This window comes from Strigops habroptila, chromosome 1, assembly GCF_004027225.2.
Source record: "Strigops habroptila isolate Jane chromosome 1, bStrHab1.2.pri, whole genome shotgun sequence".
NCBI classification, from domain to species: Eukaryota; Metazoa; Chordata; class Aves; order Psittaciformes; family Psittacidae; genus Strigops; species Strigops habroptila.
In genome coordinates, this window is record NC_044277.2 from 38,733,020 (window position 1) to 38,757,039 (window position 24,020).

Sequence of the window (24,020 nt, forward strand, 5' to 3'; positions counted from 1 at the left end):
TAAAGAATTTTCATCAGCAAGTTATTAAAACCCGAAAGTAGCAAGAATTTAGTTTAATCTATCTCCACTTGAGGACAGCCACTTGCTTACCCTGCATCACACCCAGACTGACAATTCTCTTCACAATTCAGTATAACCAGGAAGACTAACTTGGTTCCTGGTTTTTCAACTGTAATTGTTTCTCTTTGGATGTTTTACAGTTGAAAAAGGAAAGGATACAGACTGAGGTGAACTCAGTTTTAGACTTTAAATCAGTCAGCAGATGAAATGTTAGTAATAAGAGACATGAAACAGATATATTGCCCATGATAGGAAATACTAATTCTACAGCTGGGCTTCAAAAGAAATCCCACAGTCTGCTTTGCCGGGAATAAGAAGATATATAAGAAGGCTTTGACTTGGTCAGGCTACAGAGTCAAACATACAAAGAGGACATAAATCAGAGATTATTTCTAAAAGTTACTTTCCAAAGCACAAGAGAGTGAGCACCAAAGTATTTATAAAACTTACCAACACTGAAAAAAAGCCAGGTGCAAGGGCAATATGTAGCAGAATACAGGATATCAATAATCCAACGTTAACAAGGTTGCAACAGGAGTCCTTGCACCACTCTCAGTGATTCGTGGGGACAAGACATCTTACCAAAGGCCTTCCTCCCTGGACCACGAGAAGCGCAGTCCACCCCTAGGCCATGGGCTCAGTGCTTAGGAGAACCCAGTAGGTGTTTACAAAAGCAGGAATTAAGCACAACATGCCAGCTCTACAAAGTCTTCCTTAATCAGAGGCATTTAATAACATTCTTATGCTGCACACCACAATTCTGAGAGGCAGAGAAGGAAACAGCTTCATAACTGATGCAACTCTAGCTTAGGCTACTTGAGGCAATTCTGTACGGAAGCAAAAAAAAAAAAAAAGTAAGATCCTATGATTATTTTTCCTTGTTTAAAGCTAGTTATCAAAATCTGTGTACTGGTTAAATGATTTTCATGAAAATACAAATTATTACTACCCAGAAGGTCACTGCAGTGCTACAGCACTTCCACATCCCAGAGAAAGCAAATCCAGGCAACTGATCCACTTCAAGTAGCAGGAAGCTGGCAAACACAGGCAAGGGGCAAGCAGCCAAACCAACTACTACCACTAAGAGCAGTATAAATCAACAGATTGAATCAGAAGGTTTTACACTTCCTTTCTGAGGACTTAGCAACTTACTGCTTCTTTTATAAACATTTATCAACCTTATGTGAGGTTGCTATGGCAAGTCATCAAAGTGGCATCAGTTTGACATTGATTTGGGCCACTTTTGTCAAATTGGGAGCTTAAGAGACTATATTCTCACACTGTTCTGACAACTCAAACAAACTTTTGACACTTTTTTATTTATACCTTATAAATAAAAATATGAAGTAGGACATCAAGCATTTGTATCATATCACTAGATGCAGGATGCAAAGCCACAGACAGCTGACAGGGCTTGTCCATGGGTTGTTACATCCATCGTCCTCCTTTCCTCATTTAACAGCACTAAGGTCAGGGAAGCAGGAAAGAGCATACAATACTTTTAAAAAAAAAAAAAAAAAAGAAAACTTTCAAAACAGGAACAGAATTCATAAAGAAGATAGTTATTTTACAGCGGCAGTCAGAAATGAAGAGAAAGGACGCATGGGAGGTTGCAACTTGAAAGCTGCATGGTATCAGTCCATAAAGCTAGATCTCTCTTCCACCCTGAAGCCAAAGGGAAATTGAGAGATCATCCTACCCTGTCACTCATTCTGTAACTGTCTAGCAATTCTTTTTTCACTACTAGAGATAGATCACTAACACTTGCACTGGGTAATCTTCGGAATTTCAAATGATCCCACAGCTAAGAAATGGTCATTTGCATTACAAATAGATCTCAAAAAATACATGCAACATTTTTGTATATCAAAACATGTATTTTTCAGCAGAGTCCCTCACATATCCCTAACGATACACATTTTGATGATTCCCCCAGACTAAGATATCAATATTCTCCTCTGTAAAAGTTGATAACATCTGCTGTATCAGATATGCTGATGTTTCCACAGAAAATTCTGTGCAAGTTATCTACAAAGATAGGCCCCCAAACAAGTATTAAACTTCAAACACTGAAGTTGAACATTCTGAATTGTAAGCTCAAATATATAACGCATCTAAGAAGGTGCTCATGTAACATAAAAAATTAAGATCCAAAGCATTAAAGACAAAAGAAAAAAAAAAACCTCAAAATTAAGTCCAACATCTAAAAAGATTTCTACCTTAATCTCTATTACAGTGCTATCATTTCTACTGCTACATTTTCATACCATGCAAACAATGCATTCGAGTTTCCAATTATGTTTGTGTGCAAATACAGGAGGGGATAAATTTTCAGAAGCATGCCTCCTTAAGACCCTGTTGAAGGGGTTCACATGATGCAATTCAAGCAGAATATGTTCCAATTCACTTGCCACAAAATAGGCAATAATTATTTTATTACATTTCAAAGAAAAGGTAGTATACCAAAAGTCACCATTTGGTCACTAACTATAAAATTTACAATAAAATATATGGGATGTGAACAGAATTTGATAGCTATACTTAAAATACCTTTAACATTTTTCTCTCCTGTGTTTTATGTTTTTAATGATCTTGATAATCTTTGCTCATTTTACATGCAAATACCCTAGCTATGCAAGTTGAAATTTGCTGGATTAAAAAGAGATTTTCAACATATAAAAAATTGCTGAGAACTAACTTTCTTTGATTGACAACACTTTAGCACTTACATTGCACAGCAATTTATTTGGGATGTTACTATTCAATCCTGTGCAGGTGTCAACTGAGTTGCTTCGGAGTCTGCTTCATATCTATACTACTTACTCAAGGAGAAGACGCAATTATATTAGTCACACAGGCTGACTACAGTATCTATGGCTTCTGCACATTCCACTTTCAGAAGTTACAACCTGCAGCTCCACACATTGGAAAACTTCCCCTAAAAGCCATGTTTATTGTCCTTTGTCAGCGCAAACCCAAGTTTTGCAGGCAGATAGGTATCATTGGCAGGTCCTGTACCAGAGGATGGGAGGGTTTCTGACCTCTCTCACATCCACAAGATCTTGGGGAGGTACAGGAGGAAAGGAAGCATCAGGTTTTTTCACTTAAAATGACCTTTTCTCCCTCAAATTTGTGCTCCTTGATAAAGTATTAGACATCAAAATACAGATTAATTTTCTAAACCTTCACATTGGAAGCAACTGCTCCAGAAACAACTGCAAGATGTCAAGACAGATGGAATCTAACTTACTTAACCTAATTTTTTTGTCATGTACAGATCCATAGCTTACAAACAGCACATTTTAGAGAAGCCTCTTATCTTGATTTATGGAACTTGCAAATTGATGGAAAATTCATTACATCTCCTGTGCGTGCAAGTTGTTCCATTATTAACTATCCTAATTTAACTACCCTTACTTTTGGTTCCAGGGTGACACAGAAGCTTAAGGGAAAATTAAAGACTTCATAACAAATATTTTCTCCAAGTTTGTTTAAAATTTCAATACAATAGATTACCATAGCTAAAAGAGCCAAGATTTTCCCTGTTCTTCCAGTTTACATATTTAACAGTAGTTTTCCCAATTTCTCCAGTTTACATATTCAACACCAGGCTGAAGCACAATGATCCACAGTCAGGAGGCCAAAATAGCACTGGAAGGCTGGGGCCATGGCACGGGGCCTAGGTTGGACAGCAGACATACATGGGATGGGGGAGAAACGCTAACAGTACCCACCCCAAGCATGGTCCTGCACTGAGAAACAGAAAAAGAGCATGGCCTAGCAAGCTTTTATGGTGGCAATCAAAAACACATGGGGGAAGGCAAGTGTTTTAACACCCCAATGGAAGGGGAAATGCTCCCACCCATGTTTGAGTGCAGTGGGTTCCTTTCCCACCAGTGCTTCCCCAGTCAGGAAGCTTTCTAGCCACAAAGGATAATTTTTGTTGAATAAAGCCTTAAGTTATTAATAAGAATGAAATCTCTTGACCTAGATTTTTCTCCAGCTTAAAAAAAATATATATATATAAAAATCTGCATACACACAAACACTAACATGTTATACCCATCCTACACCAGAGCACTTCAAAACAGGTATTTCACAATGAAAACAAAATAAGGCTTTTCATGCCCCTCCCTTACCCAGGCTTTGTGTAAAAACATGAATACAGATGATGTTTGATTAAAACAGAAACCTGAACCCCAGGTTGAACGTATTTACTTTTCAAAAGCATTTTACAATTTGATTTTCTTCTTGCCTGCTGTGATAATTGATGAAAACTACACAGGGATTAAAATGAGCACAGGTGCATGTCTACACAGTTCAAAGAGATTTGATCTCAAATGAAAATAATGGAAAAAAAATAAAGCTTGAGTATTTTTGGGGATGGATTTAACACAGCCTAACCAAATAAGCCTAGATTAAAAGCAGGATTTTACAGTCCAGATTTCATGTTACTGAAATTTAAAATTTGTACTCATAATGTATCAGAAACTTTAGCAAGTGATACCTGATGTAAGCTGGTATTAACAGCCCCTCCATAAGTGTCAGTGGATCCAGAGAAAAAAAAATAAAGGCACTAAAAGCAGTAAAGAGCATTAAATACAAACAGGCGTGTGTAATGACGGACACTTGGCACTAAATCAACATTATTTTTAAATTTGTGAGAAGTAAAAGGAAAGCCCATGTGCTGAGAATATTAAACTGCCAATATACAAATCTGCACAAAACCTCTGCTTATTTTCTTTGCCAAATTCATACTGCTACAGCTGGATCACAACTTCCCTGCACCCGTGAGGTCAGGAACCGTTTGAAAAGAAGTACATGATACAGCTAATCTTTGTGCCAGCTAATCATACCTAATGCAAAAAACATGATTTTCCCCATTCTTTTGACCCAGCCTCCTTCAGCAAAGCTAACTAGCATGTCACTAATCCCAAATTTGTTTCACTACTTTGTTAAACAGATTTAAAAGACAAATACACACAAATCACACAGGATAAAGAATTTATTCTGTGCTCAAGGCTTATTGCTGAGCTTCCATGAGAATTGAAAAAAACCCCAGAACTCAATTGTATAGAAAACAAATTTATTTGTCTCAAAGGCACGCCAACAGAAGACTCTACGCTTACGTAGGCATTATTATACAACAGCTATTTTCTTGCCTAAACTACCTAAGCTACTGCTCCTACAATAATATATATTCAATCTTGGATTTGAAGCAGAATCCAGTATATTTTTTAGGCCTCTGAATAATAATAGTAGGAGATTCCAAATATAAGGATCAGAGATGGAAGAATTCTTTTCCTTCCCTCCCCTCCACTACAGGGGGCAGCTCATGGACACAAGAGCTAATTAGTGGTACCACCAAACACGCTTAATTTTCACTTGACCATCTTTTTGAGTAGTGAAAATGAAGGAACACTGGCAATCACCTTGCAGAAACACATCTGTGAAATTGTCAATACTGAAACTTTCCCAGCAACCCTGTAACTACACTCACCTCCATACATTTTCCTGTACGTCTTACCCAGATTTATATTTTTGCAGCATTGACTACAGAGGCTGTTATCACAAATCTGAACTAACTCCATCTCCATGCCAAAAATCTTACTGACTGAAAAGTTTTGAAACCTCTGAAGCTTTGGCTTTAGATTTTCTAGATTTTCACACCAACCCTCAGAGGTCTCACAAGGCACCAAGCCGAGTCTTTCAACAGACTGATAAAGAAACTGAAATTCAGACTTGAAAACCTGGCAAAAAAATTAACACACCACAAACATATGCTTCTATGTTTGGGGTTTTTGGGTTTGTTTTTTTTTTTTTCTTCAAGCAAAAAGCCGTCATATGCCATTACTACACAATCCAAAAACATTTCCTTTAAATTTCTTAGAACACCAAGAAACTATTTTCCCTACTGCTTAAAACAGCTTGTATGCTCGATATTGCTTTAATTAATGGTGACAGATAAATAAATAGCATCCTAAATATAAAACTTTTGAAGATAAACAAAAGGAACCATGTAAGGAGAAAACAGTCTTTTACCAGCTTCTTGATCAATTAAACTTAATGGTGAACCAATTTAGTTCCAGGATTTCATCCAGGCCAATGTTTAATTTTAGATGTGGTTCAATTTGTGCAAGCCACATTTAAAACTGCAGGGATCAGAAAAAGTGCAAAAAGCATTAAAAAAAGTGATCAAATGATTTTTCACATCTGAAGGTCAGTTCAAGCCCCGAGGAAGACAAAAACTGTGGGGTTTTTATTATAGGATATCATTCTGTACGTAATAAACCACTTCTATTTACTATAAAGTTTAAAAGTAACAAAAAGTAGACTAAAGCATTCATTGAAAAAAAATTAAGACTTCAGATCGTAAATAATTTACGTAAATAATACTTTGAAATAACCTAAAACTAAAATTGTTGTAATTCAGTTCATTAACAGATAACCAATTCGTTTTCCTGCAAGAGTTTGCATAGTACATGGTTAATTACCAGCCTGTGAAGCATCTGGGGGGAAAAAAAGAAAAAAGGCATAAATCCTAGCATAGTTCAATACAATAAAAATCAAAATACCATTGTTACTGCCTTTCTTTTTGAGAGCAAGTATAAATAAAAACACGCTCTTTAACACACATGCAACTAAACAGGAATAAGACTATAAAGTGAATCTGCACAGGAAACCCAGGATTAGGGCTGAAACTCTATTCTAATCCTTCTGTCCACAGAGGTAGCAGTCACCAGGCAGCATGTGGTCTGGGCATGCACCTGCAATACACAGGCAGAATTTCAAACAGTTACAAAAGATCAAACTTTGTCTGACAAAAGTTTCTTTTTGGCTTAAGAAGTGTAATATCTGTCTTCCTCAAAATCAAACAATAGCCACACACATCAACTCACTGGTGATTTTGCCAGAATGACACCTGTATGCAACACACACACACACTCAACACACCATTCTTGTGAATGGACTTGACAATGAGATAAAAGCTCAAGTTGTTGCAAACATACTAAACAATTCAAGTTGACACAGTCATACCACACCACTACTCTGTGAACTTTGCATTACCTTTCCGTAAATTCCTAGATTAAGTGATGAAGTCTAAGCACTTGGTTAAAGGTCTTCACAAACTGAGGAGGGGAGGAGGCATCCTTCAAACACAATGGAATTCCCCTTATGATGAAATAATCTGGTGCTAGTGACTAGTAAAAGAGCAAGGTTCATCTTTAACTACCATCTCCTTTTGTCTCACACAATCTTTTCTGATACTTTTATACTACAACATGAAGAAGAGTCGTATTAGGTGCTACAGCAGGAAGCATCCAGCTGGGCTCAGGACCTGAGGAATTCCATCTGTGCCTAAGAGCTCTTCTGGTGCACCTGGGAGTTAAATGTACACCAGTAATTCAGAAGCCTATGGACCTATTTCTTTTCTTAGAAAGACTGGGTCACTATTGAAAGGGGAGGGGTTTCTAAATTCCATGATTATAGGCTTGGCATAGAGTGCAATAAAAAGGGAGAACCACAGCAGACAATATACTTTTCCAGCGCAGCAGCTTTGAGAAGTCTCCATTTTCCACCGAGACTGAAACTAACTACTGCTTTCAGTCCTAAGCCATTTTGTCATAAAAGTTTAAATACCAAAGCAACAAGAGACATTTTGCTTACAGTTGATGCTGTTTCCCTTAAAGTGCAGTAGAATTCGATTTGGTGACATTTATTCATAAGCTGGGTTCAACTCCTACCCCATTTTTAGCCAACACTGACAAATAAAACCACAATTTAACACCAGGAAATAGAAATGTTTGCAGGCTATTTTCTGACCATTACCCCTCCAGCATACATAACAAGCCCATTGCTATCAGGACTGGTTCTACACCATTTCGTATTCTACCACTAGGTAGTGTTCTTGCCAGAAGTCAACTGCAGTCCACCAACAGAAATCACAGAGCAAGGGAGAACTCGTTCCCATACACATGCTTGCTTGTTTGAAATGAAGCTACGGGATCACACTACTAGGTATACAGAGAATCTGATGGTGTTCATTATTATTTTAAAGCAGTCAGACATCAGCTGCCATATTTGAGCCATGAAGAAACTGTCATGGGCAAGTTAACAAGCTCCTAGAATTTAGCACTCACTGAGCTGATACCAAAAGATACTTGGAGAAATAAAATAACACTTCAGGTTCCAAACTGAAGACTTTTACATAATTAGGATATGCAAACAGGGATAAACAAAAAGAAAAGCATAAAACATCATTACAAGATATGACTACATCTACAACCATTTTCCTACTTAAAAAGCCACATCCTTGATTTTCAGCTTAGTAAGAGAAAAGGCTCAAATCATTATTTTGTATCTGGTAATTTATTATTATTAATGTGCTCTTACTAACAATCAAGTACCAATACTAACAGTTATTTAAAAGTTCATGGTAATTATATAACTTATGCTTTTAAAGAGTTTACTGTATTAAATGTTAAACAGTTTCATACTGCATAAAAACAAACCAAAACATGCGAGAGCATCTTCACTGGAATTCTCAGTTTTTCCATCTAAAAGCAAACTCATTATGTTCTATAAAGAGAATGAAGTCTCTAAAAGAAGACTAAATTCTCTCTCAAAGCCAGGCTCTGAAGAGATTGCATAAAAAAAGATTTTATACTTGGCTCAAAGAAGAACATTTGGGAATCACTATTTTTGAGCAAGGACTCACCCACTTAAAGGCAGAAGAACTTATTTTGAAAAGCAGTGTGAAATTTCAGGAGAAAAAAACCCCACACGTATTTTACACTTCCCAGCTTTTGGTAGCTCTCCAGATAAGACAAAAATCTCACAATAACCTCTTCCACATATAACTGTTTTCTCACAGATGCTGCCAAGTTATCTTATACCACTAGCAAGAACTTCTGCAAGAAGTAACTACTTCCAGACAAAGCAACTCGGAGGACAGACAGTAAGTGAAAAGTAAAGGCATTTAAGGTATTTTAGGAAAGATACCCGAGAAAGGGGCCTGGGTAATACAGTTCACTGGGCTCCTACCTCATGCTGCCTCATCACCAGTCTGTTCAATGCCCTTCAGAAGCTATGGGGGAGCAACACTGTAGTTAAGACGACACAGGAGAGCAACATCATAACTCACAACTTGTGGACAACCTCTCCAAAGCCCAGAGCAGGACATGAATTTGAGCCCAACCCCACCACTAAGGACTACACTCATAGAATAGCTAACAGTTCTCAAAGGAGCAACAGTTCTCCTTTGGATGCAGATCATGTACTGTAACTGTTTCCCCGGCTTTGGTCCAAAACAGCTGCAAAAGGGAAAGCTCATCTAGATTAGAACAAGTCCCTACAGAAACATTTAGGACTTTTAAACAAAAATATTTTTTGTGCACGTATACACATGGAACCATCATGTTATGACAAAAATACCAAGGGATGGGGAGGAGGATTCAGTCTTTTGTCTCCAAGATTACTCAAGATTACCTGCAGACATCCATATAAGTTTCACATAAATGTTCCCTGCCCCTACCCTCCCTTTAGTCCTGGCCCATAAGCTCTGTTCAGCTCCTCACCCATCCCCAGGCAGAGCTCCATGCACTCCAGCCAGCCACTGACATAGAAGGCAACTCCCCTTCCTGTCCTTCCTAGACAGCCTGAATCCTTCCTTTCCAACACTCCAGTCATAGGAGTCATCCCACCAGGTCTCCCCAATGCCAATAAGATCCTAGCCCTGCAGGCATGTGCCCATCTCCAACTCCTCTTGTTTATTCCCCATGCTATATGCATAGAGGCATTTAAGCTGTGCCCATGAGGAAGCCAACTTACAGGCTGAAGCAGCTGGAATTCTGCGGTGCTGTTCTTCAGGTTCTCTCCTGCAGACTTGTGACCACTCTCCAGGCTCTGGGCATCCACTGCTGGCACTGACATCAAACCAGCAGGAGTGGAATGGATAGAGGTTCTCCTCCCCTGGCAACTTTAGGAATGTTGAGGAATGCTGCATGTCCCATGGTCAGTGGTGCAAATCACAACCCAGACGCCCTGTCAACTCCTCTTCCTTCTCATGCATGCATGTTTTCCTGGGAACACTGTTTTGTGTATTCTCACAGCATTTTATGTGAATGTATTACTGCTTTCTATCCACAATGAAAAAACTCAACTACAACCTGTGAGTGCTCTGCACCGTTGGGCTCCTGGCATATCAGCCCTTGAAATCAGCTGTGGCTCTCCCGTTGAGCATCTCTCACAGAAATCGGAGGTAGAGGACACCACAGCACTTTCCAGGGCTGCCTCTGCAAGAGCATCAGGGAGCATGGCCATGAGGCACACCCCACTGCAAAGACAAGCCCAATGCACACGTATAGTCAAGACCAAATGGAGGGCTGGGGGAAAGACTCTGCCCCAAATGAGCACTCAGCCTCCGACTTGCTGCAGATGTGTTTCCACAATCTGCCTTTGAAGCAGGGACAGAAAAAAAAGGCATCAGATGGTGGACAGTTTGACAATTGCACTCATTTCACAAGTGTCAGTCTCCAGCTACAGTTACTGCACCAGGCACCAGCTCATCTTCCTGCCTTTCCCCTCTCTATGCCCCATTTTATTTAAACACTCACACCCTGGAATGCACATAAGGAGTAAATTAAGGCACTTTTATTATATAGGCCAAGTCCTGACCTGTTCATCTACATACATTAGCATAAAGGTAAAAGTACTACGGGCATAAATGCAGCATTAATGGTTAGTTTAAATGCATGTCCTAGAGATTTAGAAGGGGGGAAAAAAAAAAAAAAAAAATCTAACTGAAAAAAATTCAACAGAAAAGTAACAATGGGGACAGTAAGGCAATACTTAATTCTTTTTCCCCAAGAGATTTTTACCTTGTGACTAGCTAGCTGTATTTTATGAGCAGACAACTTAGTAAACCAGACATCTCCATTTTATGTCACTTTACATTTCATACATATTCAGGGGGAAGACCACCTATATAATTCAAGATAATGCAGACTGGTTTTGAAATGTGCTTTTAAATAATCTGAAAAAGCTGTACATAGGTTTCCATGTAGAATACATACCTTTACACAAAGAACACATCCCTTTTCTTCCCAAGTCAGGAAAGAATTAGGTAAAACAAAGACCATCATGTAACTGAGAACAATTAAGCAGGTACATACTGTACTTTCTCAGCAGGGGAAAGAAGTTCTCCTGTTATTGAAGCTGCCAAAGGCTGTGAAGCTATCATCAAAGACACGATAACATTAAAAATAAAACTGAAAAAAAGACACTCTGGACAGCAACCCATTGGCACACTCCCTCCTTTCTCAGGTGCCTTCAGACATACAAAGCACATCAGCCATACTCTAGCACTGCAATACCCTCTTCCATATTCTTACCAACCTCTGCCTCTTCCTTATGCTTGGAGGACGCTACTAAAGGCGCCAGTGAAGTTTGTAGGGTGGCAACCACAAAGTTTCTTACATTCTCAGCTATACTTTTATTAATTGTCATGCCAATGAGCTAGCTGATCATGGATAATAACTGTAAGAGCTGTCTGACCTGATGAACAAGATAAAAGTAAAGTGAGGTGTATCTCATTGACAGAGACTGCAACCTTTGCAAGTATGAAAGAGTTCCAACGTTGACTTTAGAAAAATCCTGGCCTAGGAAGATCAGTGCAGATGTATGTAAGCTTCAAATAAAGAATAAGCAAAAAACAGAAAGCTGTATCCACATGACTGTTCTACATAACAACAGGATATTTTCTCCACTCCAACATATCAGTTATTCTAATTACACTTAAACTGGATTTTAAGAGTTTGGTGTTTTATATATTGCCTAATAAGAAAAAGGTATCAAGGAAACAATGGTAAATCCTCCGTTGCAACTCCAGAACTGTAAAGTGAAAAGTACTAAGTGCAGAACTATCTTGCTGCTTCTTTCAGCTCAGTACATTATGGTACCAAATTACACTTCATTGAGAGAACTTCACAGGGATTGCTAGCACTCTTCAGTCTGGTTCAAGAACAGCTGACTTCATTTTCAAATATTAGATGGCTTTCACAATTTGCACTAAGTTGAATGAAATATTCATGAAAACAAATCACACTGATTAAGGAACAGGTTTTGTTTCTCATTAGAAATTCAACTTCAAATTAGTAGAAGTTCTAGGCATGGGAAAGATGTAGCAGAAAGACTGGAACCTCACAGGAGACAACTCTGCATTAGGCAGTACCTGTATCACAACTGCCGTAACACAAATTGCCTCCTTGCCTTCAAGTCCAACTCACAGTACAATTCCTTTGGACTTAAAGTGCAGTAATGGGTGACATGCCACTGGCCTGTAGGCCTGCAATACTAACCACGTCCACTCCTAAGTCACAGCACCATTATTCACTGCAAATACTACCAGGGCTTTGATGATACCAGTCTTTGTCCCTCCAGTCTCCACCTTATCCCACCTCATGCAACACCTACAGGGAACAGAATTTTCAGGGAAAATGTTTTGACCCTGCAGCAAAATGGGAACGAAGCATACTGGGAGAGTGAGCATGGATGTACAGGGCGGACAGCTCTTCCACTCCACAGCTCCACCAATCCCCTCTGACCAAAATATGCAACATCATCCTGCTATTCAGCCGTAAAGCAAGCCTAATGTCATCAGTAGTATTTGATTAGTATTGACCATAATGATGGTCAATAATGCACAGTAGGCAAATCTCCACCCTTTGGCCAAGCAGTGCAGCCCACACTATGAAGTAAAATGTACATAGGAGGTGGAGTGTGAGGATCTGATTTCATATTGGGGTAGGGCACCTTATAAAAAGTCTTTTCGGTAACAGCCATCTAGAAGTAATATGGAAATCAAATTAGTTGATTGCAACAATCTAAACAGCGTAATTTGATACCTTTACAGCAGTTCCTGGATAATGAGAATTTAGAAGGAAAAATCCTATCTTTTATTAAACCCAGCATAGCTGGGGGACAGGGCCTCTCCCTACAGCTTTTACCTATTCCATTCTAGAACTTAATGCTGCTTAGGAGCAAAGCATGAGTTAATTGAGCTTCTATCTCCCCAAAGCCTATAATTCTCTGGCCTAGCCTTCATGAAGAGCACTTAAAAGTGTTTCAAATATAAGGTGAACATCCATACAATCATCCCTGCACATGCCTCTTTATGAGTGGCAAGGGTGCTACTCCAGAAGGTACTACAGAATACAGTTTCCCTCCTGAGCACTAGCAAGTGCACCTATGAGGTGAGGGTATGAAAATAAGCCAGGGAAACGACATGCAGGTTCAGCATCGCTCTATGGACAAGCCAGTCATGGGCACAGCTGTTTCACGGCTGCACAGTATCAAAGCTACAGCAATTCCACAGGTTGCAAACACTTCAAAGCCCAGCACGTGCTGAAAATGTTCACACAGCACAGGCTTTGGGGACAGCAGCAACACAGGTGGCAAACAGAGGGAATGTCAAGCAAGGTCCAAGGGCTGCCCCAGATGCATGGAGATGCTATGGGAGGTGACACTGGATCCCAGGGAGGCCACCATACTCCAGATTCTCCGTATAATGCTTACAGAAGTGTCCTCTAGAATGGTCCAATACCACTGTTTTAGTCCAGTGTCTGATTTCCTACTCCACAGAAAATAAGCCCTTACCTCCTTGTGTTAAGGGAGGCCTCATTATTTTTTCATTCACATTCAGCATTTGCTTGGAAAAATCTTCCTTCATCCTTGATCTCTCCAGCCCACGTAACACAGGTGATTGAGGATAGTAGGCCACTGACTTGATTTTGCATTTTTATTACATTTGGGAGAAAGTCAGCTGCAATAATCTGGTTCTAGCTCATCAGCACTCCTGTTCCTTAGCATATTTTCTGGATAAAGCCCATGCAGACAAATTAGCAGGGTGATATTTCACATAGTTCTTGGTCTTTATGGTTCATTATCCCACTCAACTCATGTTTGCTGTCAGTTGGCAGGTTCCTAGATCAGAAGAGAGTAATTCACACATCTGCCTAGTATACCAGGATGGATGACTTCACAACTGGAGCCACAGCATCTGAACAGCCCAAAGATGTAGAACCAAGAGATTTTTAGGAATAAATACTTGAAATAAATAAATAAAAATCAGAGAGGCTGGCAGATTTTCCTATCTCTCAGAACTTTGAAATATCCCATTTAAAGTTCCATTTCCAACAACAAAAGTCCAAAGAAGCTTCAAGAAAGCTACACAGCAATTTTTGCCCCAAATTTTACCAATTTTACTTTTGCTGAGTGAAAACCATGTCTATTTCTGTGCATTTCTGCAATTGCACTTTTCATTCATTAAAATGAGAAATTGCTTCTTTTATGCAATCTGCTACTATTCAGATAGCAAAACACTGATGTCTGGTAGCAGGCTTGCTGGTTTTGGCTTTAGGAGGGTTAGGGTTTGTTGTTTTTTTTTCTCTCTTCCTGTGAGAGGAAAGCTTTTCCCAAAGGATTTAAGCAATTTCATAAAACAAATGTAAAAACAAAGACACTTTTGTTTAAGGACTGAAGGTTTTGTTTTGTTTTAAGGGGGATGGAAAGGGAAGGAAGAGAGAAATGACACTGATCATCTTTCAATTAAACTAGGAAAAAAAAAAAAAAGAGACATCTCATTCCTAAAATAGAGACTTTGTGATAGCACAAACTCACTATAATAATAAACAGGCCAGCAGGAAAAAAAAAGAAAAAAAAAATCTAGTTCAGATTTATTTTTTTTTCTAAACAAACAGATGTGTTTATTAAAGTCACAAGTGAACACCTCAAACCATTACAGCAAAGATCACAGGAAAAGCACTTGAATTTGGAGATAAAAATGTGGTTATACTGTGCATTCCTATATCCTATGCTTTATTAGTCAGCTTCTTCTTTTCCTCACAGTCTATCACATACGAAGAAAGAAATACCGGAAATGTGTAGATTTAAACACACAAAGATTTGGGAGGTTCACTTCAGCCAGAACTTCTGAAGCTCAACCTAATATGCATCATTTCATTTACTCAAATAAGACCCAATACTACAATGGGAGCAACCCCCTGAACTTGCACAGCAAACATTGCGAGATGGAGACAACACAGTAATAATAAATAAAGGAAAAACTAATTAAAACATCCGAAATCTTTCAGCAAACACATGTGGAGGTCTTGCAGGAAATGTGAATGAGCAGACCTTCACATCTGCAGATGTTCCCCAAGCATTTATACAAACACAGTCCGGAGATCTCACGTGTTGCAGAACTGGGATTATAGTTTCTGATTAGCAGATATTCATTAATGGAATTAACTGATTAATCAGTAAGTCCCTACACGTTATATCAAGTTTTATTACGTAGAGAGAAGTCCAATAGCCACAAGTCATCTTCAGTGAGAAAATAACATCTATCCAAACGGAGCAAAAGCCATCCCATGAAGACCCATTCACACTGCCTAATATTCAGGATTGTCATTGCAGTTATTATTCAACATGCAAACATAACACATTAGGAGAACTCAACAGCAACATACCCCAGTAATATCACAGCTCAGAAAGGGAAAAACACAACAGACAATAAAAATCTTGCAATTAAATACAACATGCAAGTGAAATCTGTCACATCGCAAGTACTTGTACTTCCATGACTAATTTACAAATGTTAGTATTAAATTTGAATTTTTATAAATGTAGTCTTGAAGTACATGCATGCATATGGGAAGTGATTTAATTAAGGAGTTTAGAAAACTGGTCTAAAACCATTGGAGGTGGACAGGAGAAATACCAGTCTGTCAAATAGAGCACAGAAACACTTTTTTAACATATAAAAAAGTACTAAAACCATGTATATTATCATCAAAATTTCAAAAATGTTCTACTCAACTATTACGTTAATGATTCTCCTCCATCCGAGCTTAAGCTTCATATATGCACATATATACACAAGAAATGGTTTGTAGTGGCCCCCTGACCTCCTAAATGGTAACACACACAGATTAACTTATCAAATAGAGAAAGACAACATACAAAGGTCATTACAAATCCAAAGGTCTGGGTCCACTCATGAATTTGGGTAGTAATTTAAAAGACTTGTCTCATACTGTGTAGAGGTACTGGACAGAAAGGAAAACTGTTTGCAACAGTAACGATCCTTCAGCTCCTATTTGCACAAAAAGTCCACCATGTGGAAATCTGAAAGTTAAACCACTGGAAGGCTGAAGAACCACCCCTCCTCCCCCATTCTTCTGTCCACAAGTGTTCTCTTTTCCTTTACTTCTGAACTATACAAGCCACTGTGTAATTTACAGATACTTACACCTAAAAGGTTCCCCCTGCAGTTTAATCTAAGATTCTGCTTTGTTCCTTCCCCACTGTAACTTCTCTCGATTTAAAAATGTACTTTTCTAAACAGTGCAAGCCCAAACAGCTAGTAGATACCCCACCATCACATCACAGTGATGAATAAAACGTGAGCTTTCCAATTTAATTATGGACACTAGTTAATGTGCATACTGAGTTTGTGTGTAACATACGTATTTCTCCTTCATTTCCCTGTCCACCAGTTTGTTCACTCGCATAATTCTCATTTTAATTACTTCTCTTGTATTTTTTCATGTGTGCATGTTCCAAGTTTTACCTCCATCTCTTACATCGCTTGCTCCTTGCTCCAATCCATTTCTGTGCTTCCTAGTCAGACCAAAAACATACAGTTCCTTGAGCTATTAACAAGAAGGATATTCTTTTCCATTTGCTTGAGTTGCAGACAATACTGGATTCCGTTATCTTCCCTGTCCAATAAAGTCTTAAAACATTTCCTCCCATTTCTTAATGCAGACTTTTCCAAGACCTCAAATTGTAACAGGAAATTATTTGAGTGATTTTGTTTTTAAAGAACACAGCAAAGCATTAGGAAACAAGTGTTCTGCTCTTCGATTTGCTAGAGACTATTTGAATAAAGGTTGAATCTCTCCTTTGTAAGTCTGAAATAACTTTTCCACCTCATCCATTAATATTTGGAACTTGAAGGCTGTCAAGTGAAAGACGCTATACAAATGCAAAGCACAGGCCTAGTCTCATCTTTTTTAATGATACTCCCAACACTCTCATAAAAGAGCAGCAGAAGCAAATGAAAAAATCACAATAAGCGAAGAACCTAATAATACATGCTAAAAGCTACCAAGACAATAAATTCAATTTTCCCTGGGATTGTTAAATTATTCTTTTGATGGTTCAACACAATCTCTTCACGTTTATTTCCTATGGGGAATGCTGACACATTAAGCTCATCACACAGCTCCTCTTTAAAGAAAAACACACACATGCATTTAAAGCAAACACCTAAAATTTAATAGTTCAGATTTTTAATAAACTATGCTGAAAAGGAGTTTGCAACTGGATTATTTCTAAGACACCAGCCTAAAATTCAAAGCAAATAGACAAAAAGCAGTGTCAAGACACTGATCTTGCTTTCATGAACACACATGCTCAAAATGCCTTATTTTTTCAATGCTGCTTCTCAGCATCTGTCCACGCAAATGACTACATTCTTCTTCGTTTTTGAAGAGTCATCTCAAAATGTCCAGAAGTTTGACTGGTCATACAAAGCCCAGATATAGGAGCTTATAAATGGACATACCCTGATGCTATAAGCAAAGGTCAAATTAAGTTGACATGGTGTAGCCTTCAAACCACATACTCCACACTTTCTATGCAGCATACGCCTCTTCAGAGTGTAATATCAGATAGTCTTTAACAGTTACCAGAGCAAGTGTCTGAACTGGCATACCTCATACCTCCATTTGTTCCAGACAGTTAGGTTGTGTTGGCCTTTGTAAAGCTCAGCACCAGCACCCAGGTCAGGTACTACACCTGCAAAACGAAGCACACGTCCTTGCATTTGGCAGCCCCAACGCTGAGTCTTCAGCAGTCCTGCACTTCACCTACTCTGTAAGGCTCCCTTACCAAGACCCTCCCCCCAGGCAATGCCTCCCTGTTCCTGTTCACAGGAGCACAATCCTCAAAGAAGATGAAGCCAGCGCCATAAACCACTCCTAAGAGCATGAAAACAAGCAGAGGATACAGGCATACACTCAACAGGAGTGCATAATCCTTTTATTTATTTATGGGTTCAAATCAGCCATCCTGACCTCCAGCCTGCACATCCATTTATGCATTTTCTGTCCCACGCATATTAATTTGTGGTTATCTTTAATATTTTATGAGTTACACTTGATTCCACTCCATCATACCCTAAAAAGATAAGAAAAACCAAGCAGTTCCTAGTGCCACAGATGGGGGTTTCTACTTCTTATAAATTCCATTCACCACCAAGTGACTGGATAACACATCCTCCCCAAAAATAAGTATTTCTGCTCATCACATCTCCTTCACATGAGTGTTTTCTACTTCTGTTAATTTGCAGTGAAGACTGAAGCAGAAAGTCTATGGTAGCTTGAGTTACCTGAATGGCCCATTTCCTTAACGGTCGAATGCAAACTTCAACGCTAAACTGGGACTTGAGACGTATAACTGGAAGAGCATCCAAAATCTGACAGTTAGGAAACTCCTTTTGAATTCCCCATGTATAACACTCTAACATTCATTCAACAAGCTATGAGATCATCCTCCTGTATGTCAAGATTTTAATCCGAAGTTACAGATGAGACTTCAGTTTATGACCCTTCCTTGTCTCCAAGAATTTGCTCCAGGGAATCTATAAGCAGCTGCTATCTCCCCTTTTTGCCATTACTAAGCTGGAAAAGCCAGCATACCCTAAGTATTGGTCTCTCATCTAACTCCAGACCGTTCATGCCCCACCACCTTTGCAGCCCGGATGTCCCTGTACATGTTCCACTAGAATTTAATATCTTCTGTACTCAAGTGACCAGAACTACGTACAGTGTTTGATATGAAGTCTCCCTAATGCCTTGCATAATAACTTGCCTGTCTTCACTGAAAAGCTCTCACTGAAGATCACATTTGCTTTCATTTCATGCTCACCATCAAATAGAGTCATCCCTGTTTGAGCACGGCATTCAGGCCTTTTCCTTCAGGCCTGTTTCAGGGGATAACCTGCCAGTGATAGCAGATGTGTTCTTAACAATCACTCATAGATAACTCCGCTTTTAGAGCTATTTAACTTCCTCTCATTCCTATTGCTTCAGTCATCACAGACATTCAGTTCTTCCTGCGCAATAATCCAACCCTGCTCAATGCTGACTACGTTTCCTAACTTTGCCTCTTCAGCAATCGTCCTCTGTGTATAGTTATGTCAACCAGCACGGTAAAGTAAAAAGACCAGCTCTCCACTAACACCGATCCAGAGGAATAATTCCTTTATTCACGCAGACAGTCATAATTTCTACTTCAGAACACACCTCACTATCCTTTAGTCAAGCCCCATACTTCCAATTTAGCAATTTTTGGTGTTGCTCCTGCTATGGTGTATACACATCAAACTGAAGACTTCTGCTCCTTTTGTCTAGAACATTCAGTATTTAACCAGTAATAATATGACTTTAGTCTTCCATGACCTAATTGTGGCAAATCTATGATGCATTTTACCTTGTTTTCCACTTATCTTTGTATACTTAATTGCTTATTTCATTCCAAATTTGTTCTAAATCCTTGAATGCTATCAAGACCAGAGTAAAATATGTGAAGATTTCAAATTCTTCTCCTTTTAAAAATAAATAAATTTCTTTTGCTATACTGCTATCACAACTGCTGCATTCAACTTGACAGGTAAAAATCAATCCTTTTTTTTTTTTAACCTGGTTCCAGCATCCAGCACTGTTTCAGAGCCCCAAAGCAGAGAGCCTTTGCTTCCTAAGTCTGTTAAATCTAGAAGCAGGCGTAAAACATTCATTCTGGTCATTTCTGTTTGGCAGCCTATCTTTCCCCATGTTCAAATCCTCATCCCTATCTAAAACTGGTTACAACTGCTAACTTTGGAGGCATTAGACACATTTTTCAACTATAGCCTGGTCCTCCCATTATCGTAGCCAAGTCCTTTTCTCTTTTTACTTTTTTCCTCATCATCTTAAATTTCTCTATGCTCTAGCTTTTGGCAATTCATGTGCTATCCCTGCAGTTTCTGCTCTCCGATGATCAATCCCCTCCTTCACTTCATGCCTTACAGGTTTTCCGGTAACTTGCAGTATCTTTTTCTCATAGCAAGGTCCACAGCCCCACTTGGCAAGTTTTTCTTCCTTAAAATACAGTTTCTAAGAAGCTGTTGTACCTTCCACTTAAAACAATCCAAGCCCTTTTTTTTGGGTTTTTTTTTTGGGGGGGTTTTTTTTTTTTAAACCTCTAACTCTTACATGTCTTCCTCCCTGCGGACTTCACAAACTAGTTCTTCTAACTTCTCAGAACCTGCCCTGCTAAAATAAAACTTCCTTGAAATAAAAACACTTTATAGCTGACATATACTTATCCCTCAGTTTAATTTAAAATTATTAAATTGTGGCTGATCAACACATGTGCTTGAGGCCTTGTGGACTAGACCCGTAACCTAGCAGGAGAAAGCAAGACCCAATGTCCTCCACAGAGAGACCAGAGACATTCCTTACCCAGAGTTCAAAGATATGCCCTCTAGTTCTGGGCAGGCTACAAACGAGCCTTCATTTGCTCTGCATTCCACTACAATTATTGGCCAAAATCTACCCTAGGATACTTCACTGTACTGATTTCCAATCTAACTGTGTCACCACTGGGAAACATATTTACAAAAGCACATTTGAGAAACACCTTCCTTTTATAACACCACAGCATCTCAAAAGCGCTCTGTAGCTCTGAGCAGACAGAACACATTTGCAAGGCTATGGTCGATAATTTGACTCAGTTTTGCCTCACTAAATCAATGTTAGCCCCCTAGATTTTGGAGCATAATATGAACCTTTAAAAGAAAGCCACCGCCTGTTCACCGGAAGACTGCACCCATATTAAGTGCCTCCAGCAACAGTTTTGAGATCTCAGGCCTCCAGCATGCATACCAAAAGCCTATGAGGACCAGCGAAGGAGGCCCCAATGCCCAAGTGATACAGTGGGACAAAGAACCACTCTGGCAAAGTGACAGCAAATGATCTCCATATGAATCTGGAAAACACCATTTCCCTCTTAACTTTAGCTTGTGATACAATTTTCTTAACACAGACAGGTCTTCTGTGCAACAGAGTGAACTTGCTGGCATAGGCTATCAGCTCCATCAAGGCAATAAATCACACTAACCACAACATTCCTGGTATACCTGCATCTCCAACATGGTGTGCAGGCACCTGCCTGCTACCTCCTGCTTAGAGAGGCTGAAACCCAGAGGGGAAACTCAGTACCGCAGCATGAAATATCAACTGACGTGATAAGGGACTTTTTACAAGGGCATGTAGGGATAGGACAAACGGGAATGGATTTAAACTTAAAGAGGGGAGATTTAGATTAAGTATTAGGAAACAATTCTTCACTGTAAGGGTGGTGAGACACTGGAACAGGCTACCCAGAGAAGTTGTGGCTGTCCCATCCCTGGAAGTGTTCAAAGCCAGGTTGGATGGGGCTTTGAGCAACCTGGTCTAGTAGAAGGTGTCCCAGCCCATGGCAAGGGATTGGAACTAGATTATCTTTAAGGTCCCTTCCTGCCCAAACCATTATATGATGATTAACTTACTAACCCACATAAAACAGGGCCCCTGCACATGTACAGCTCTGTCAGCTCCCCATCATGGCAAGGGCTGCCTGTTATCCTGGAAGGATTGATGGTGGTCTCTACACCCACCTCCCTCGGTCACTGTCACCAACAGGTATCTCTCCACATTCATACTGCTGGCATTCTGCTCTCATGACCAGTCTCACTAGCTCAAGCCAAGCCTCTGCATCAGCAGGGTTTCAGGCACCCTCCGAAATGAGGAGCATGGCACTGAACACCTTGAAAAAGCAATTCGTTATTAGTTGCACACAAGAACACAGCGCACCACCTTTTACTCCAGAAGTGCTTAAAAGTCTTTTATCTTACTAATTCTAGGTCAGTTGAGCGCACATGTGGTATGGATTACACTGACCCTTTTAGAGCTCTCAACATTTTTAAATAAGTAGGACACTTAACCGTAGACGCATGCCAAGCTGCACACCTCCTGTACACCACACACCAAGAACAACCAGGGGGCTTTACGAGTAGAACCAGTGACAAGTGGCTTTATAAAGCATGGCTCTTACGGCACACAATGTTAAATAAATTATAAATGCCAAACCTGGCCCAGTATCACATTAAATCAATACGGGCATTTTATAAAAAAATGAAGTTGAGCTGAAGTGACCTTTGCAAAACCACCCAAATCGGTGTCAGATTTACAAACAATGCAAGTATTTACAGTTAAGCGATAAAAACGTTTACATCAAAGTTGTCTTGCTGCTTTCGAAACACAATAGTGTTGTCATTTTAAGCACAAAGGAGATGCTTCATCCTTAAATACCTGAACACAGTAACCGCAGACTTTAAACACAAGCAAGGATCAACACACAAATGACCATAAAATTCAGATTTAAAAAAGTTAATACTGTGATTCACTGGAGATGTTAATTTGCCAGCGCCAGGTCTTTGAAAGTTAACCTTCTTCTCTGCCCTATGAGCTGCCATATACATTGGACCCTATAGGACACAAATCATTCCATTGCTTTCCCTTCTTTCCACAGATACCTCGTCCGAGTAAGGGGAGGAAGAACGAAAATACAGATTTAAGTAAACTACCTTTCGGACAAGCCTCCTCCTCTCTGCCAGCTGAAGTTCTCGTTAGTCAGGTTAGCACTCAAGCGGCAGGCCCGGTTTCGGGCAGTGTTATGACAGATGCCGAGCAGACCCGGGCAGAGCGAGTGCCCACCCGGGGCAGCAGCCATGTGCTCGGCCCCCACCCCCGAAAGTGCACCCAAGGGAGGAAGTTCACACTCCGCGCCGACCCGGGGACGTAACTCGGAGCAGTTCAGCAGCTATTACTTCCAGCCGCTTTCTCCTGGGCCATATGCTTTCCCCTAACATTAGCGAGGTATTTCAGAGCAGCCGAACCGCTCCGCCCGCCCCGCCGCGGACCCGCTCGCAGGCTGGCGGCCGGAACCGCCGTCCCCTGAGGCGGGGGACGAAGCCGACTCGGCTCCGCTTCCGCGCGGGACACCCACCCGCGGCACCGACCCCATGGGGGCTTCTGTCTGTCACGGGAAGAGCCGCCCGCCGACCCCCGGCAGCTGGGCAGGGCTGGGCTGGGCAGGGGAGGGCGGCTCCTTCCGCAGCGCCCGGCCGGCCGAGCCCCCCGCCCGTCCCCAGGGCAGCGTGGCGCCGCCAGCCCCGCACCCCAGGCCCCTCCGCCAGGCGCCTGCCGGTGCTGGTGGTGAGGGGTCGCCTCCCCAGGGCCGCCCACAGCAAGCGGGAGAACCGCTGGGGGACGGCGCCGCGCTCAGCCCCGGGCCCCGCCGCGCCCGGAGCGCCGGCCCAGCCTAACGCAGCGCTTCGCCCTTACCGTCCTCGCCAGCGCGGCGCGGGAGCCTCCCGGAGAGGAGCGAGGCGAAGAGCGGAGAGCTGGGGCCAAGAAAACCTCCGCCGCCGCGAGGAGGTGGAGGAGGTGGTGGAGGAGGAGGAGGAGGAGGAGGAGGAGAGGGCGGAGGATCGGCGGCGGAGGGGCGGAGCCGGGGGGTGGGGGACTCGAGCGGCTGGCAGCCGCCCGCCCGCCCGCCGAGCAGCCGGCGCTTCCTCCCGGCACGCCGCCGAGCGGAGCCGGGCCGGGCGCGGAGGCCGGAGCTTGGGGCCCGCCCAGTGCCGGCGGGCGGGGAGCTCGGAGCGGGAGGGGTCGCCGCTGTCCGCGCTGCACAAAAGGGACCTGGCGCTGACGCCTTTGTTCGGCGCTTCTCCCACCCGGAGGTTGTTCCTCCGGTCCTGGGAGACACGGGGTAACTTCACTGAGGTTAATCTGGGTCTGTGATGAGAA

General features: G+C 41.0%; 1 protein-coding gene across 4 annotated transcripts in view; it reads right to left on the bottom strand.

Moving 5' to 3' along the window:
• The window catches only part of FAM110B (family with sequence similarity 110 member B), a 113,869-nt gene extending 90,051 nt beyond the window's left edge, over positions 1–23,818 (bottom strand). Inside the window, exons 1-2 of one of the 4 annotated variants that reach the window (XM_030485657.1) lie at positions 23,556–23,679; positions 17,843–17,925 (exon numbers count right to left, since the gene is read on the bottom strand). The gene's annotated coding sequence lies outside the window, so the exon portion shown is untranslated. Of the gene's footprint in view, positions 1–17,842; positions 17,926–23,555 lie in introns of all 4 variants that reach the window. The other 3 variants (XM_030485650.1, XM_030485674.1, XM_030485684.1) reach the window with 3 other exon arrangements.
• Between the last annotated feature and the right edge of the window lie 202 nt (positions 23,819–24,020).